This window comes from Bos javanicus, chromosome 29 (assembly GCF_032452875.1).
Source record: "Bos javanicus breed banteng chromosome 29, ARS-OSU_banteng_1.0, whole genome shotgun sequence".
NCBI lineage: Eukaryota > Metazoa > Chordata > Mammalia > Artiodactyla > Bovidae > Bos > Bos javanicus.
The window spans coordinates 11,880,757-11,893,177 of NC_083896.1; the positions used below are offsets into that span (position 1 = coordinate 11,880,757).

A 12,421-nucleotide genomic window follows, 5' to 3' on the forward strand; every position below is an offset into this window, starting at 1 on the left:
ATAAAACTAAGTGGCAATGATAAATAATATACTATATGGGAGTTTAGAAGAGAGAAAAAGTTACATTCAGGTGTACTTTAGAGGACTTATGGGGAAAATAGGATTGAGACCCTGCTAAAAACGAGAAACAAGTTATACATACATCCACAGAAACTTCCTAAAATATATGGTTGGAAGAAGGGACCAATAAATGTAAATTTAACTTGGATGTGGGACCATCAGGTCAAGATAATTTATGACCTCAGGCTGTCTTTTCATCCAATTTTAGTCGCAGTGCAATCTTCTCGAAAGAGAGCAAGGCAAGGCTGCTGCAATCTTTTGTTCTTATGGATGTCTTATCCTTCCTTCCTGGCTACCAGGCAATCTTCATAACCTGCTGGCAGTAATAGACCCAAAAGAGTGAATGGCAACAGCCTCATGAAATAGAGGAAAGTGTACCATTTCCTCAAGGATGGAAAAGAAATCCATTTAAGGGATTTAGTTAATACCATTTCATCCTTCCTGTTGATAAGTAGAGACTTTATTTGAACATTATCTTTCCTTCATGGGACCTGCTCTTATCCTTCACCTGAGCTTTCATTCAGTTAAAGGCACAAGGGGTTTTCTCCCCTATAGAGTCTGTATGGATAATGTAAAGTCGACATGCAGACATATATAGTTGAATTAACATTATCACATTCTGCTTTGGAAGATAGGATTTGGCTAAACATATTCAGAAATTCGTATGTAGGTGTGAATTTTCAAATGCAAGACCTTAACCAATTTAGAAACCTTTAGTTTCAGTGTTACAGATGCAAATCATCTTGGAGCCTCTGAGAAAAGAAAATTAGCATTGTAGAGTTTTTCTTTTGTAATTATGTATTATGTAATTTTTGTATTATGTCTTAATACCATGATAAACACAGAGAAACCCTATGGAGATATTAAGCTTTGAACCTTATTTGGGGGTGGGAAGGTGATGTTCCCTATATTTTTCTTTTCTTTTTTTTTAAATTACTGGAGTACAGTTGCTTCACAATGCTGTGTTAGTTTCTGTACAGTGAAGTGAATCAGCTGTATGTATACATATATCCCCCACTTCTGGTCCTCCCCACCATCCCCACCTCACCCCTCTAGGTCATCACAGAGTAGAGCTAAGCTTCCTGTCCTTTATAGCAGATTCCCCCTGGGAATCTAGAAAAATGGTACAGATGAAGCTATTTGCAGGTTAGGAATAAAGATGCAGATATAATATGGACATACCGAGGGGAAGTGGAAGATGGGACAAATTGGGAGATTAGGACTGACATATATATTCTCCTCATATTTTTCTCTTGTTCAGACTTGTTGTTTCCAAATTGTTCCTCCAAAGGCAGGGTTTCCCTCTCTTTGCACCATCTTCAAATAGTACTGGCTGAGAAGATGTAGATGTGGGCAGTTACTCCACAGGCCAAACCTTAGAATATCAGCAGGATGCCCAGCTCACCTCGAACAGTTGTGCCCCACCTACGGTCTGCCGAAAGGGCAAACACAGAAGGGCCAGGTGGCTCGTCCCCCAGCCAGACCTGAATGTCTCAGCCAGACCTGAGAGTCTGTGCTTGACCCAAAGGAGGGCTTTCCAGAAGTTAACCAGTGACCAGTAATGTGGTTTGCTCAAAAAAGTGAAGTAGGTCTCTCTCAGGAATTTTTCACTGAAAAGCAGGCCAAATCGAGTGATTCTCAAAGGAGAAGCTAATAGTTAACAATGTAAAGAAGGCCAGAGTCCAACATGATGCATGTGTTGTTGTTCAGTTGGGAAGTTGTGTCCCGCTCTGCAACGCCATGGACTGCAGCACACCAGGCTTCCCTGTCCTTCCCTATCTCCTGGAGTTTGCTCAGACTCATGTCCATTGAGTCAGCGAAGCCATCCAACCATCTCATTCTCTGTCGCACCCCCTTCTCTTCCTGCCTCCAGTCTTTTCCAGCTTCAGGGTCTTTTCTAATGAGTCAGCTCTTCGCATCAGGGGGCCAAAATATTGGCGCTTCAGCTTTATCATCAGTCTTTCCAATGACTAATCAGAGTCATGTGTAAGCTGATGTTATTAGGAAGCAGACACCAGGAGCAAACAGAAACTCTGAGGTGGGGAGTATCTCATTTATAGAATATTGGTTAACAACAGTGGTGAGTAGAGAGAAGAAAGAAGTAGCACAGAAAGAAAAGCTGTCATCTTGACAGGAAGGATCTGGAACAAAGATTGAGCTCATTGGTTCTCACCATTCCTGATCTTGCCAGTTCAGCTTATTCTGAGTAACCATGAATATATGTCCTGCAGAAGTTCCAATAAGTCTTTGTTCTTTGCAGATAGAACATTTGCTCAGTGCCCAGCAGGAACATTTTGTCTTATTCACTAATCTATATATATCTAGTACCTCTCTCTGGTATACCTTGGGCATTTGGTAAATATTTATGAAATGAATCAAAGAATATACAAATAAACAGTCAAAATAATTAAACTCACTTAACTGCATTTGGTACCCACTAATCTCATGACTTCCCATTGCCTCTGAATATTAGAACTGTGCTCAAGACCTGCCGATCTTTTCAAGTCTGTCTCCTACTCAGGCCTTTAACAAATTCCCTAAATGTGGCTGGTTTTCAGATTCCTCTTTAATTTTGCACGTGCTGTGTGTTGCCACTTTCTAAAAAGCCCTCTCCACCCAGCCAAGCCCTTCACCTGAATCCTACTTTTCACTGTGTTTTCTTTTGTATCTTAACTCCAGTCTCTTTCCCAAGTGGTGGGAGAATAAGGCGTTTGCACCTCCCACTTTCCCACGACCCTATATGTAATTTTATACTCCAACAAATTATTTGCCTATATTATTAACTATTTTATGAATATTAACTTTAATGGCTAAACATGTGGCTGTATCTTATGTCCTATATCTTTATCTCTTTGTTGGACATTTTGATCATCTCCTTTTGTTCTGGTCTGCTCTTATAACGAACCACAAAGACTCTCTGAAGAAACCTTTGTTCAATTTTTTTGTCTTCTTAAGATTGCACACTAGAGGTAGAATTGCTGAACCAAAGGGTAGGATTACTTCTTAAAACTCCAGAAATATATTGCCAAATTGCTTTCTTGAAATGTTTTAAGGGCTTTATACTTTATAACACCAGCAATATGAATGTCTATCTCACCATACCACAACTAAATTATTATTTATTGATTTGAAAATCTTTTATTATTTTAAACAAGCAAAGGGAGAGTATCATTTAATTTGTATTGCTTTTATTCCTTCTGAGGTTAGACATTTATATGTGTGTGTCTATCTGTCATTTTTACTTCCTCTTTTATGATTGGGCACTAGCAACATCTATTGAAAGTTTGTGTTTTTTCTTATTGAGTTGTAAAATTATTTATAAATTTTAAATTTTATACATCTTTAAAATTATTGATAAACAGATTTGAGTATATCTTTTCCCAGCTTGTTGCTTGCTTATCAGTTTTTTTATTTAGTGGTTTTACATTTTTGTGTAGTCAAATCTCATGTCTTTTGTGTGATTTCTTCTATTTATTGTATGCTTAAAATTTTTTCCATCAAAATGCTATATAATTATTAATCTGCTTTTTTTCTATAGATTGACATTTTGTCCCGTAAGTTCATTTAAAAAATTTTTAGAAATCTTTAAAAGTAGGTTTATAAAAAATAAAAGCATTTAAATACTATGTTGAAACAAAACTGAAAGTGAAAATGTTAGTCACTCAGTTGTGTCTGACTCTTTGTAACCCCATGGCCTATAGCCTGCCAGGCTCCTCTGTCCATGGAATTTTCCAGGCAAGAATACTGGAATGGGTTGCCATTTCCTTTTCCAGGGAATCTTCCGGGGGTCAGACTTGGTTCTCCTGCATTGCAGGTGGATTCTTTACCATCTGAGCCACCAGGAAACCTTCCTCTAACAAGTCAAGTCTGCATCTCAAGGATCTTGGTCTGGACATACTGATCTTGTGTCTTAGATAATACTTGTTTCACATCTTTCGGAATGCCACAAAAGCACTATTGTAGCTGGACAGCATTTACCCAATACCACAGTACTGTGATTCCGGTGCTCTTTGGAAACATGCCTCTTAATAGTCACCATTGTCAAGGTCAACAACTTTGTACATCTTAATCCAATAAAACCCTCATGAACCATTTATAAACCACTGTCTTAAAAGGGGCCAATTTTGCTGAAACCCAAACATTCTGTCGAGGAAAATAAAGCACTTAATAATTCAAAACTTTTTAAATGACTTTAAATGGCCTGCCATTTCCCTCTTTGATAAGCAAACATAGTAAAATATAACTGAGAGTGATGTTTATATGGAGAAAATGGGGACTCAATCCTGATTTCTCTTCTTGAACAGTAAATACTTATAGATTATGGTACGTAGACTATTATTTATAATAGTGAAAATCACTTGTGACCCAACAATATGCTCTGGCACCACAGCTGGGAGCCACACAGGAAAGGAAATCATGACGAAAACGCAGGCGTGAATTCAGGCTTAGAGATGGAGCTGATACCTTGTTAGGGGCAATGAAAATAATTGAGAAGTTCAGAAAGACAGCATCGCCCTCATGTGGCTCAGATACAGGGTCAATTACCTTTACAATCAAGACCAAAAGTGACTGTAGAAGGCACTATTAATGCAGTTTCTTTTCTGATACTGAAACCACTGGCTGGTACTTGCTTCCACATTGCATTAGAGTGGGAGGAGCATCCTCTGAGGCTTTGCTTCTCTGTGGGCCCGAGTGCCTGAAGGTAATAAGACAACAGGGCCACTATTCGTGAGCCCGCAGTGAGTGACGGGTGAGCTTGGTCTACAGCCCTTCTTCCTCTGTTCCTCACGCCACCCTCAGGCTGAGACTGCTGTGCTGCTTTATGGATGAGGATGCTGAGGCTCGGAGGAGTGAGGAACAGCAGAAGTTCACCCGGGTAGAATTTGGAGAACCAGGATCCAAACCTAGCTCTGTTTCTGTACACTCACCACACTGCTTCATAATAACTTAATTCTGGTATTATGTTATATATAACATAATACCAGAATTATATTATATTACCAGAATTATATATAATTATATATTATAAATATATATAACCAGAGTATAACCTGAATTATATTATATATATAATATAATATGTATTATATTATATATTAATTATATTATAATATGTTATAGGTTACAGCTTTGCCCAGATACAGAGAAGGTTCTTCAATATCATTAAAATGAGGAAGCTGCGTTTTGGAAAACTTAAGTGAATATGGTGCAAATAGGCGTCCATTCCAAGGGTCTTAATGGAAGAAGTCCTTGGGGGCCCAATCTGATGATGCTTAGAATTAGGGGGATGAATGGATTCTTACAAATCACCTAGACCAATCCATTCTACAGATATCTCTATGCCAGACTTTAACGTGCTGATAATACCTTTGCCAAATTGCAAACAATTTTCTGCTTAAAGTTCAGTATAAGACAAGTCAGCCTCTTCCTTAATTCTTATCATTATAATGTCAAATTCACGTGTTCAGCCTCATAGTTTACCTCTTGATCTGATATTCTGTTTTATCTCCTAATTATGTTTAGGCTTCCCCAAATTCTGCCTTTAAGATCTAATTAGCCCAGGCCTGAAATTCAGTCTCTTTACGCTTCCTTATCCAAATCCTTGGCTCAAAGAACAATGTACTATGTGTAAAGAACAGTATGTAATGTACTACATGTAACAAAGAGAATATATTTTAAGATTTGAAAAGCTTTTTCTCCAAGTTATGTCAGGCAATATTCTAGATGTTTAGGCCTCCAAGCCCTCAGCTATCCAACTGCCATTATTAATGTAGCTTGGGTATATGTACTGCTAATGGCTGAGCTGGTAAAGAATTCGCCTGCAGTGCAGGAGACACAGGAGACGCGGGTTTGATCCCCAGGGTTGGGAAGATCCCCTGGAGGAGGAAAATGGCAACCCACTCCAGTATTCTTGTCTGAAAAATTCCCCGGACAGAGGAGCCTGGCGAGCTACAGTCAAAAGTGTCTCAGAGTCAGACACGACTGAGCAACTAAGCCTGCAAGCGTGCCTGCTGATGTAGGGCATGGGTCTGGATATTTCTTGCCCACTTTGGGCAGCCAGGGAAGGCCATAGTAGGATAAGGGGTGGAAACTGAATGGCTTACAGATTTATCCATACCAGTCTGTATGACAGAGAGATTTATTGTCAGAGTTATACAAATATTTAACCCAAATCTTTCTTCCTGCAATTTTAGGCTCTTCCCATTTAGCTCTAGTTCAGGAAGAGAGAATTAAAAGCACTAATCACATTTTCTGTTACAGCTCTATTCCTTTTCCATGACAGTGCTTCATTCATACCTTCCTACACTCAGGAAAGTTATGGGGAAACAAAGATAAATGAGATTTGGTGCTGATCTTCAGTGAGCTAATAGTCAAGAGAAGGAAAGAGCCCAGTGCACCAAATATGACAGTGTAATGAGGTGAGAACTCTGCCCGAGATAGTCTGAAGGATTGGAGAGCAGTGCATTTAATCGACACATGGAAAACTTGATTAAATGAGTCACTCTTCCTGTAACTCTGAGAAGTGAGTCATATTCCTTTGACCTTGTATCTTCTGGTGCAACACAGATGAGCATTTACAATCACCATCACTGTCATTATCATCATTATATCTACCTTGGCTCTAAGTACCGGCCTGGGAGTTAGGGTGAGACAAGTAAAAGTTACAGATCAAGTGCAAAATAAGGAGGCGCTCAAAGATGCAGTAATTAAGATAATAATATTTTAATACAGTATTTCAGAGAATAAAAGTAATGCAAAAGAATCCATAGGGAACAAAATTTTAAAGATCAGCATGGTATTAGTCTCAGGTGGCTACGGGATTACATGAAGGTCCAAGCATTTGTCTTTTATCCTTGAGCAGCCTAATCTAGCTGAGGTGTTCTGAAAAGGACACTAATAGCAAAGCTACCTGTTTAATTTTCACTCGTTTGATTGCCAGCAAAAGATGTGACTTAAGCTTCAGTAAGAAAATACGGTGGGAGGTGATAGTTGATTTTCACTATACAACAAATGGCACATGAAATCTACAGAGAAATTCAGTAGCATGAGCCCAGTAGTCCCCTTAAAGAATGGACCCAAACAGTTACTTTGGGTTTAAGAAACTACTAGATACTTTTGAGACAAAATTTGGTAGAGCTTTGCTCTGGTGCTCTGTAATAGATAGACACAGCTATAGCTACCCTCTACATGCCTGCATCTTTCCCTTCTGCTACCAGTTTACAACTTCTTTTTCTCCCTCTTTATTCACATTCCACAGAATCCAATTGGCCTTGACTTTTTTGAGCACTACCATGCAAGCCATGGTTGCGGAGTTGGGAGGTCCAACCCTGGTCCAAGCAGTTTGGCTAGGGAGGAGAGTAAGTTGGGTTGGACTCATGTGGGGCAAATGGGCAAGGGCGATTACAGGCAGGGTTGTTATTGTTCAGTTGCTAAGTTGTGTCCGATTCTTTGAAACCCCATAAACTGCAGCACACCAGGCTTCCCTGTCCTTCACTGTCTCCCAGAATTTGCTCAACTCATGTCCACTGAGTCAGTGATGCCATCTAACCATCTCATCTCTGCCACCATTCTCCTCCTGCCCTCAGTCTTTCCCAGCATCAGGGTCTTTTCCAGTGAGTCAGCTCTTCACATCAGGTGACCAAAGTATTGGAGCTTCAGCTTCAGCATTGGTCCTTACAATGAATATTCAGGGTTGACCGCCTTTTGGATTGACTGATTTGGTCTCCTTGCAGCCCAAGGAACTCTCAAGAGCCTTCTCCTGCACCACAGTTCGAAACCATCAATTCTTCAGCGCTCAGCCTTCGTTATGGTCCAGCTCTCATGTGCCTAGGTGACTACCGGAAGGTGGTTTTCCTTAAAATAAGGTTGAGTGAAGCACCTCCCTCTAATATACTAGCATTGTGGATGAGCAATTAAAACTGCCCCCAGAAAGCAGAACAAATAGCAAGTGCTAATGGTGTCCAGAGAAAAGAAAGATCACCACAGGCTGGGGTGTACTAATTATATGCTATAAGAGCCTGCAATTATAAACCCATAGATATGCAAATAAATGCTGATGGCTCAGCACTGCAGAGTACAAAGCCATTTATCCACGGCCCCTGATAAGTGGACAGCAAGATAAATGATTTGTTTATAAATTCTCTTAGAGATTATGCTAACGTCTCTAACCGCGTTTCCCCCCCTTCTGGGGACATCAGCAGAATGAAGAGAGCCTGTAGGTACCTTGGATTGCATTTCCGTATTCATTACCTTCTGACCTAGGAGGTTTGCAGTGGGATGAAGAGGCCCTTTCAGTTGTGTCTGGCTGATTCATACTGCCCAGAGTCATTTCCCCAGGGCACTTCTTTCCTGCATATATTGGAAGTGACGATAACATCTGTTCCTGCCACCCAGATCCCAGTGTCAGCTCATAAATTGGCATTTCTTGTCTGTCTGGCAGAGAGGTCATAGAGAATATAACTGCAGGGAAATAGCAGGAATGCTGACTGCTGGCATTAAGCCTTGTGAAGCTCAGAGCTGTGAAGCCTTTGAGGGGCCCCAGCTTCTGAGGTGAGTCTCACAGGAAGTGAGGGCAGGCGTTGCCGTAGCCAGACTTGCACATACACGAGCCCGTCCCTCTGAGAGCTGATGAGCTGTGCATACCAAGTACTTAAAGCTGTCAGTTTCTGAGAACACTGGAGTTTCTGTCCTTCTGTATTACCTGTAATTAATGATGATCTGAAAATCTGAAACCTAGTCAGGCAATTCAGAATAACTTAGGGCTTCTTGAAAGAGTTGGAAGTCTTTTTCTCATTGAGTCTTTTCTCTCAATGGAGAATGGTTAAAAAAAAAAAGCTATATAAATATAGCTTTTTTTTTAACCATTCTCTATCCATTCATTCAAAGAGCCATTCTGTATGTTCAGATGGTAACTTTCATAGAAGGATATTAGTGGATGTTTTACTGTGGCTTATGTAGCATATAACACAAACTAGCAGACAGAAATCTTCAAATGTGAACTGCATTTTTATGTCATTTGAAAGGAGATTCTCTCTGATATTTTTAATTTAGTTATTTGGTTGCAAGAGGACATTGTCAGTATTTCAAGAAGTCTTTGTCAAGTCTGTCGAGGGTTTTTGTTATGTTTTGGGGTTTTTTTGTTTTTTTATCTACCCATCTTCTGAGAAATCAAGGCTTCACGCAATCAAGAAAAGAAAAGAAACTGGGTTTAATATGTCTACTCTTATCCCAATCCAGGGACTGAACCCGGGTCTTCTCCATTGCAGGCAGATTCTTTACTGTCTGAGCCACCATGGGCTTCCCATTCTATACCCAGTGACTGTATAAAATAATATTTTTAAAAATAGAAAAGGAATGAAAGCCTGCAACATCAGTAGGAGTATCTCTTTTAATTGACTTTGATAAAACTTTGAATCAAGAATAGTTAAGCTTAAGCAAGGAATCAATTCACTATGAAACAATTCTGGAAGTGACTTTAGAAAATCTAAGACATTTAAGGCTGCCCCAAATGCCAAATCTTCTAAAAATGTGAGCTGTGAAATAATATTATGTTCCTGAAATGGTTCCCAAAAATATAGGGAAAAGAATCATGAGTTCGGCACTGAACAATGTATCGGGCCTCATGTTTTTGGTCTTAATTTTATTATAGAGGTCAGATAGTAAAATATTTTCCATTACTTAGTTGAGTACAATACAGGTACGATTTGTTTTCCTTAAGGTATATATGTATTAAACAGGTTTAATTCTCATAATTTGCCTCCAAATGTAGTGCTACTGAGGTTAAAAAAAAAAAAAAAACTAGAAGAAAATTGGTAACATCATTTTCTTGGTCTATGGAGACAATATTAGACTGAGAAAATTGAATAAGCTCTCTAGGCAGAAAGTACAATATTACTGAAATGACATCACCATGAAAATGTTTTATGGCCTGAAAAAAGTCATTGATTCCTTTTTTCTTAGGCCCTGTGCTTGCAGTTTAGATTAGCTACCATTTTATGTATGTATTTTTTTTTAAATAAAGATGCAGTGAATTCTCTAAACAACCATGGGTTCTAAATTATATAGTCAGAAAATAGCATTCTTTAAGTTTTTCTGTGTATAAAGAAAGTGTTATTTGGACTGCTGACAGAGTTAAATGTATTAGTACCTTATGGTAAGTCCTATTTATAGTTATTTCTTTGTATTAGATAATCAGCCTTTTATTTTGTAGGAGTATATTTGTTAATGGTTTCCCTGGTGGCTCGGTGGTAAAGAATCCACCTGCCAGTGTAGGAGATGTGGGTTTGATCCCTGGATCAGGAAGATCCCCTGGAGGAGGAAATGGCAACCCACTCCAGTGTTCCTGCTGGAAAATCCCATGGGGGATTTTCCCATAGGGGCCTAGCGGGCTGCAGTCCATGGGGTCGCAAAGAGTCAAACACGATTTAGCAACTAAACAACAAACAAATATCCATTAATATTAGGTACTATTTATATAATAAAAGAATTGTTTTTGTTCAATCGCTCAGTCATGTCCAATTCTTTGCAACCCCATGGACTGCAGCATGCCAGGCTTCCCTCTCCTTCACCATCTCCTGAAGTTTGCTTAAACTCACGTCCATTGAGTCAGTGATGTCATCCAACCATCTCATTCTCTGTCATCCCCTTCTCCTCTTGCCTTCAGTTCTTTCCCAGCATCAGGATCTTTTCCAATGAGTCAGCTCTTCATATCAGGTGGCCAAAGTATTCAAGCTTCAGCATCAGTCCTTCCAATGAATATTCAGGACTGATTTCTTTTAGGATGGACTGGATTGATCTTCTTGCAGTCCAAGGAACTCTCAAGTCCTGTCCAACACCACAGTTTGAAAGCACCTATTCTTCAGTGCCTAGCATTCCTTATGGTCCAAATAGCATAAATAAGATATTAATGGTTTATTTTTACACACAAAAATCTCCAGAAATAGGTAGTCCAGAGGTGGTATACTATCCTTCTACATCACCAGTGACACAAGCTCTACCAATACGCCCTACTATCTGAATTGTGTACCTTCATCCTCAAGGCTGCTTCATGGTCCAAGAAGACTGCTGAAGCTCCAGCAACTGTATCTGGATTCCAGGTCAGCAGAGGGAGGACAAGGGAAAGAGTAAAACTGCAGGGGTCTCAGCTAAGTCAGCTTCCCTTTAAGCAGCCATATCACAAATCCCAGAGCCACATCTACCTACAAAACTGAGAAATAAAAATCTTTATTACAGGAAAAGTGATGAATGAAAGTTTTGGTTTCCATTAATGAGAAAAAAGGGTTAAGAAATAAGTAAAATGAATGTTTGGGAAGCAACCCAGCCATCTCTGCCACAGTAGCACTGTTTCAAGGTGGAAAAATTGAAGAATAAAAGCAGGTCCTCTTGTGATAACCTACCCAGAATGATTCCCATAGAGCTCATACCTGTCTCTTCATTTCTTATTTAATTCATATTTATGCAGCCTATTTAATACAACACTTTTCCCAAGCTGAATTTTTGTGCAGACAGCACATTTAGGTACAAATAAGACTGTGATCTCCCAAGGTGACTTTGTCTAATAAGAATCATGCGTCTTTCTGTCTCTAAAACCATGGGAAATATATGTTAATCTTCGTAAAGCTGATTATGTCAAGAAAGCAAAAGCAACTCTCTGTGTCCAAATTATGAACAATATTCAATCTGACTGTTTTAAAAGATGTATTTCAATGGCTAGTTGAAAGTGTGTCTTCTTTTACATAACTTCCCACTGTGTGAATCACGTGTGTGTGTGTGCTTAGTTTCTATCCACTCTTTGCCACCCTGTGGACTGGTAGCCCACCAGACTCCTCTGTCCGTGGGATTCTCCAGGCAAGAATACTGGAGTGGGCTGAAATTCCACCTCTAGGAAATCCACTGGAGCCCGTGATTGAACCCACATGTTCTGTCTCCTGCACTGGCAGGCAGATTCTTTACTACCTAGTCACCTACGAAGCCCGTGAATTACTTATATAAACTGATAAAAAAAACTTGATTCACATTGTTGTGTGGCAGAAGCCAACACAATATTATAAAGCAATTATCTTCCAATTAAAAATAAAGTTTTGAAAAAGTATTTATCAGTGAATTATCTGTAAAAACTGATAAATATACTTTTAAAAATTTATTTTTAATTGGAACATAATTGCTTTATAATATTGTGTTGGCTTATGCCATTGGTTTATGCCATACAACAGTGTGAATCAGCCATAAGTATACCTATGTCCCTCCCCTTGAACCTCCCACTCACCCCATTCCACCCCATAGATTATCCCAGAGTACCACATTGAGCTCCCTTTGTTATACAGCAACTTCCTATTACTATCTATTTTATATATGGGCAATG

The 12,421-nt window shown here is 39.3% G+C and overlaps 1 protein-coding gene and 1 long non-coding RNA gene across 17 annotated transcripts in view; one reads left to right on the forward strand and one right to left on the reverse strand.

The window, feature by feature from the left end:
* Nucleotides 1-12,421, forward strand: part of DLG2 (discs large MAGUK scaffold protein 2) — a 2,330,119-nt gene that overhangs the window by 1,749,237 nt on the left and 568,461 nt on the right. The gene's annotated exons all lie outside the window — the stretch shown is intronic.
* Nucleotides 1-12,421, reverse strand: part of LOC133241054 (uncharacterized) — a 51,692-nt gene that overhangs the window by 31,850 nt on the left and 7,421 nt on the right. For both annotated transcript variants that reach the window (XR_009734493.1, XR_009734492.1), the window contains exon 3: nt 11,087-11,266. This is a non-coding gene — a long non-coding RNA (uncharacterized LOC133241054). The remainder of the gene's footprint in view (nt 1-11,086; nt 11,267-12,421) is intronic.